Here is a 6,822-nt window from a genome sequence, read left to right on the forward strand (position 1 = left end):
ACCGCCTTCGCCCACCGCCGCCGCAGCGCTCCAGCGAGCCCGCGCCTTCACCGCCTGGCGCCGCACCTCGCCGGCGCTGGGATCCCCGCGCCGCCTCGCTCACGCCGCCGCCCGCCGTCCTCCACCCCGATCTGGGCCGCCGCAGCCCAGATCCAGCGACCCCGCCGGACCTCCTCCGCCTCCCGCCAATGCGGCGGCGACTCCTGGCCGCCGGTCCACCTCGACCTCGATTCCGGGACGCCGCCGTCCCAGATCGCCTTAGCCCCCGATCCAAACGGCCTCGGCCGCGCTGTTCCGCTCCATCCCGAATGGCTCCGTCCTAATTTCGCGGGGTGAGACTTTCGCTAAGTCCCTATTTTCTAACATTCTGGAGCCATGTTCATCGCAACATAACTTCATCATCGTAGCTCCATTTCATGCGCATGATATGTCAAATTGTTCATCTGGATGTGCTCCTCATTTCATTCCATTGCACCATGCTTGTTTGAGTCCATCCTGATGCCCAAATGACTGTTGCAAGAGTGCTATAAAATGTTAGTTCATGTTTCTTATCAGTTTATGAGCATTTGTCATTTTTGCCATGATTATTGTGTGCTGCATATGGTAATGAGCTCTAAATGTGTTTTGGGCTATGCCATGCCATCTTTACAGGGGTGTATGCCATGTATTTTTGTGATCAATGTGGTGACTAGCACAAGCATGCAAAGTAGCTCTCGTGATATTGCTGATTTCAGGGACTTAGAATTTCAGTAAGTCATTGCTCTGCTGTTATTTTTATGTCATGTATTCATGTTGCTACAGTGTGATCCATGCTTCTTTTGAGTACGTCCAGTAAGGATGATTTTGAGATATTGTTATGCTCTATCCATCCATGTCCTTGTTTGCATTTATGTAGTGCCCTAGCATGACTCAATCTTGCTATACTTTTGCTATAAAATGTTCCTGGCAGATTGTTTACATGTTAATCAATTTTGCCATGATTGTTGTAGTTGATCCATGCATGCTATCAGATGGTTCTTGCCATGTTAGCTTCTTGAACATGTCTTCTTGGTGTTAGTATGCTTAGCTTGTCATGCAATGCCTTGTGCTGAGTGCATCGAGCTCGCAAACATGCCTTCATAATTGTGTTTATGCCATGTCCAGTTTTCTGCTAAGTCTAAATTTGTCGACGAAACTTGCTATGTTTACATGGGTGCCATCATATTTGCTGTGCCCTTTTGGCTTATGGTCAGTAAGGGACTTTTGTTATATGCTTTGATTAGATTCATGACATGCCTTTGTTTGCTATGTTCAGATCCTGTAGCATGTTGTTATCTTGCTCTAATATTGCTTCCTGATGTTAATTCCTGACATGTTAGTATTTTCACTAAGTCTGTGATGTTGATATCTTTTGCCCTTTTGCCATGCTTGTTTGAACCTGCTATTGTGTGATTTAGCCTTAGCTCAGTATTCATCTTTTGTCAAGCATCTTGAGTAGATCATTGCCATGTGCTTTGTTGCTATGTTGGAGTGCAGTAGCTTAGTTCCTTGTTGCATTCTAGATGGCATCGTGCTGTTAATCGCAGAATTGTGCCATTATTGTTTTGCTTGCCATTTGCAAACCGTGCATCCGATTCCGGTGATCTTTATATCGATTTCGACCGAAATCAACTCATCTTTCCAGCGACACTCTTGGTTTGCCAAGTTGAGGCCTGGTTCAATCTTTTCCTTCCAGAGCACGCATATGCATTGCATATCACATCCCGCATATCATGCCATGTTTTGCATCATGTTGCTTGCGCATTGCACCGTGGTTGATTGTTGTTTTCCTTTGCTTGTGTTCTTGCCTTGGTAGAGCCGGGAAACGAGTTCATGATCGAGGAACCCGTTGAGTACGCTTATGAGGATCATGCTTTCGTCTACTCGGAGAACTTTGCAGGCAAGATGACCATACCCTCGAAATCACTTCTATTTTTGCTTGCTAGTTGCTCGCTCTTTTGCTATGCCGCGATACCTACCACTCGCTTTATCATGCCTCCCATATCACCATGTCAAGCCTCTAACCCACCTTTCCTAGCAAACCGTTGTTTGGCTATGTTACCGCTTTGCTCAGCCCCTCTTATAGCGTTGTTAGTTGCAGGTGAAGATGGAGTTTGTTCCATGTTGGAACATGGATATTTGTTGGGATATCACAATATCTCTTCTTTTAATTAATGCATCTATATACTTGGTAAAGGGTGGAAGGCTCGGCCTTATGCCTGGTGTTTTGTTCCACTCTTGTCGCCCTAATTTCCGCCATACCGGTGTTATGTTCCTTGATTTTGCGTTCCTTACGTGGTTGGGTGTTATGGGAACCCCTTGACAGTTTGCTTTGAATAAAACTCCTCTAGCAAGGCCCAACCTTGGTTTTACCATTTGCCACCTACCCTTTTTCGCTTGGGTTCTGCAGACTCAAGGGTCATCTTTATTTTAACCCCCCCTGGGGGCAGTGCTTGTCTAAGTGTTGGTCTGAACCTGTCAGCAGTCGGTGACCACTAGGGGCAACTCTGGGCTGGCCTACCGGAATCTTGGACAATCCGGTGTTGCCCTGAGAACGAGATATGTGCAGCTCCTATCAGGATGTCAGCACATCGGGCAGCTTTGCTGGTCTTGTTTTACCATTGTCGAAATGTCTTGTAACCGGGATTCCGAGTCTGATCGGGTCTTCCTGGGAGAAGGAATATCCTCCGTTGACCGTGAGAGCTTGTGATGGGCTAAGTTGGGACACCCCTGCAGGGTTTTGAACTTTCAAAAGCCGTGCCCGCGGTTATGGGCAGATGGGAATTTGTTAATGTCCGGTTGTAGAGAACTTGAAACTTAACTTAATTAAAATGAATCAACCGCATGTGTAGCCGTGATGGTCTCTTTCTGGCGGAGTCCGGGAAGTGAACACGGTTCTTGTGTTATGCTTGAACGTAAGTAGTTTCAGGATCACTTCTTGATCACTTCTAGTTCACGACCTTGCTTTGCTTCTCTTCTCGCTCTTATTTACATATGTTAGCCACCATATATGCGTAGTGATTGCTGCAGCTCCACCTCACTACCTTTTCTTACCCATAAGCTTAAATAGTCTTGATCGCGAGGGTGTGAGATTGCTGAGTCCCCGTGACTCATAGATTACTTCCAAAACTAGTTGCAGGTGCCGTTGATACCAGTGCAGGTGACGCAACCCAGCTCAGGTGGGAGATCGATGAAGATCGTGTTCGTTGTGTTGTTTCGTTTCTGTAACGCCCTCGATGCGGCTATATCTCCCACGTGTCGAAGCACGACTTGGAGGCATAACCGCATTGAAAGCAATGTCGCAAGTGAGGTAATCTTCACACAACCCATGTAATACATAAGGGAAAGAGATACATAGTTGGCTTACAATCGCCACTTCATACAATTACATGAATAAAACATTACATCAACCAAGTACAATCAGGGCCCGACTATGGAGCCAAAATAAAAGAAGACTACCCCAAATGCTACACAGATCCCCGATCGACCCCAACTGGGCTCCACTACTTAACAACTAGAACGAAACAACACAAAGGACAAGATCTTCATCGAGCTCCTCCAGAGCTTGGTTGCGTCATCTGCAAGGACTCATCGACACCTGCAAACTGGTTTTGGAAGTATCTGTGAGTCACGGGGACTCAGCAATCTCACACCCTCGCGATCAAGACTATTTAAGCTTATGGGTAAGGTAAAGGTATGAGGTGGAGCTACAGCAAGCGACTAGCATATATGGTGGCTAACATAAGCAAATGAGAGCGAGAAGAGAAGGCAAAGCACGGTCGATAAAAGTATGATCAAGAAGTGATCCTAGAACAACCTACGTCAAGCATAACTCCAACACCGTGCTCACTTCCCGGACTCCGCCGGAAAGAGACCATCACGGTTACACACGCGGTTGATGTATTTTAATTAAGGTCAACTTCAGGTTTTCTACAACCGTACATTAACAAATTCCCATCTGCCCATAACCGCGGGCACGACTTTTGAAAGTTCAAATCCTTGCAGGGGTGTCCCAACTTAGCCCATCACAAGCTCTCACGGTCAACGAAGGATGTACCTTCTCCCGAGACATTTCGATTAGACTCGGTATCCCGGTTCTACAAGATAACTTCGACAAAGATAAAACAAATCCAGCAACACCGCCCGAATGTGCCGACAAATCCCGATAGGAGCTGCACATATCTCGTTCTCAGGGCACACTCAGATGAGCCAGACGTTGGGTAGGCCAGCCCAGAGTTGCCCCTGGTAGCCCCGGACATCGCTCGGTTGGACCAACACTCAGAGGAGCACTGGCCCGGGGGGGGGGGGGTTAAAATAATGATGACCCTCAGGAGCACGACTCCCAAGGGAAAAGAAAAGGCTAGGTGGTGAATGGTAAAACCAATGTTGGGCATTGCTGGAAGAGTTTTATTCAAGGCGAACTGTCAAGGGGTTCCCATTATAGCCCAACCGTGTAAGGAACGCAGAATCCGGGAACATAACACCGATATGACGGAAACTAGGGCGGCAAGAGTGGAACAGAACACCAGGCATAAGGCCGAGCCTTCCACCCTTTACCAAGTATATAGATGCATTAATTAAATAAGATATATTGTGATATCCCAACAAGTAAACATGTTCCAACAAGGAACAACATCTCCATGTTCCAACAAGGAACAAAACTTCAATCTTCACCTGCAACTAACAACGCTATAAGAGGGGCTGGGCAAAGCGGTAACATAGCCAAACAACGGTTTGCTAGGACAAGGTGGGTTAGAGGCTTGGTTCAAAAATATGGGAGGCATGATAAGCAAGTGGTAGGTATCGCAGCATAGGCATAGCAAAAGAGCGAGCAACTAGCAAGCAAAGATAGAAGTGATTTCGAGGGTATGGTCATCTTGCCTGAAATCCCGCAAGGAAGAAGAATGAGTCCATGAAGAAGACAGACGGACATAGACGAACGGGTCCTCACAAACGCGACGTTACCGAAACCAACCCGAAGAAGCAAACACCGGAAAGAAGCACACAACATAGTAAACAACCAACACATGAACAATGGTATGATATGCGGGATGCGGTATGCGATGCATATGCATGATTTGGAAAGAATGATTGAACCTGACCTCAACTTGGAAATCCAAGAGTGCCACTGGAAAAGTGAGGTGATTTCGGTTGAAATCGATATAAAGATCACCGGAATCGGATGCACGGTTTGGAAATGGCAAGCAAAACAAATATGGCACTGGTCCGCGATAAACAGCAAGTAACCATCTAAATGCATCAAGTTAAATATGCTACATCACTCAAATGAGACAAAAGAATACATGGCAGGGATCCACTCATGATGCTTGACAAAAGATGAACACTGAGCTACAACCAATTCATCCATTAACAGGTTCAAACAAGCATGGCAAAAGTGCAATTGATAAACAGGTTTCAGACTTAGTGAAATTAACACTAGTCTGGAATTTCAGATCAGGTAGCACATTTTGGAGCAAGAAAACTAGATGCTACAGGAACTTAACATGGCAAAGCAAGGCATGGCATGGAGCTACTCAAAGAGCTTAACAAAAGTCCCTTACTGACCTTGAGCCAAAAGGGATCATAAAATACAATTGCAAGCATGTGAACATGGCAAAAACATAATCAGATCTCAGACTTCGAGAAAAACTGGAGCATGCAAATCTATTAGCGAGTAGGCATGTTAACGAGCTCGATGCACCCACTACAGAGCAAGGCATGAGAATCTAAGCATACACCCATCAAGAATACATGTTGTATAAGCTAGACATGGCAAGAACGACAACATAGCATGCACAGATCAACAACAACATCCTCGGCAAAATCGCTAACAAGTAGACAATCTGTCAGGAATTACGAAATAGCAAAAGTAGATCTCGATTGACTCAAGCTAGGGTGCTCCATAAATGCAAACAAGGACATGGATGGATAGAGCACCATAATATTAACAAATCACCCTTACTGATCATCCTCAAAAGACGCACGGATCACTAGGAAACAACATGAACATATGGCATATTGATAAGAACATATCAAGGACTTAGTGAAATCTCTAAGTCCCTAAAATCAGCATTAACGAATGCACTACTTTGCAAGCTTGTGCTAGTCACCACACATATCACAAAAATACATGGATAGCACCTATGTAAAGATGGAAAAGCATATAACAAAACTCATGAAGAGCTCAGGAGCATATCATGCACACATTAATCATGGCAAAAATGACAAATAGCTATTTGGTGCAGCAGATCTGACAACTAACTCAAATAGCTCTCTTCCAACAGCATTTCAGGCATCAAGATGAGCTCAAATGGAAATGATGCAATGATATGAAATGATGTACTCTCTGAGGCGAACATTTTGATATGCTACACGCCCAAAGTGGAGCTATGGATGCGGAGTTACGACATGATGAATATGGGCATTTGAAACTGGAAATCATGGGGACTTGGAGAAATATCTCACCCCGGGAAAAGTGGATCTCGCGGATCGGGATGGAGCGGTGTGATGCGGCCGTTTGGATCGGGGATGGATGGATCTCGTCCATCTTCTCCGGATCCGGCGACTGGGTGGACTCCGGCGAACACCGGAAGGCAAGGAGGCCGGCGGGAGGAGCGGGACGCGCCGGCGAAGGGTGGCGCGGGCCGGCACGGGTAGGCGGGTCAGCGAGCAAGGCGGGCGGCGACGAGCCATGTAGGAGGCGGCGCGGCGAGCTGCGCCGGCGATGGTGGTGGGCGTGCACCGGCGAAGCTCCGGCGATGGCCGGCAAAGGGCGCGGCGGCGGCGCGCGCAGATCTCGCGAGG

Source organism: Triticum dicoccoides, chromosome 3A, assembly GCF_002162155.2.
Source record: "Triticum dicoccoides isolate Atlit2015 ecotype Zavitan chromosome 3A, WEW_v2.0, whole genome shotgun sequence".
NCBI lineage: Eukaryota > Viridiplantae > Streptophyta > Magnoliopsida > Poales > Poaceae > Triticum > Triticum dicoccoides.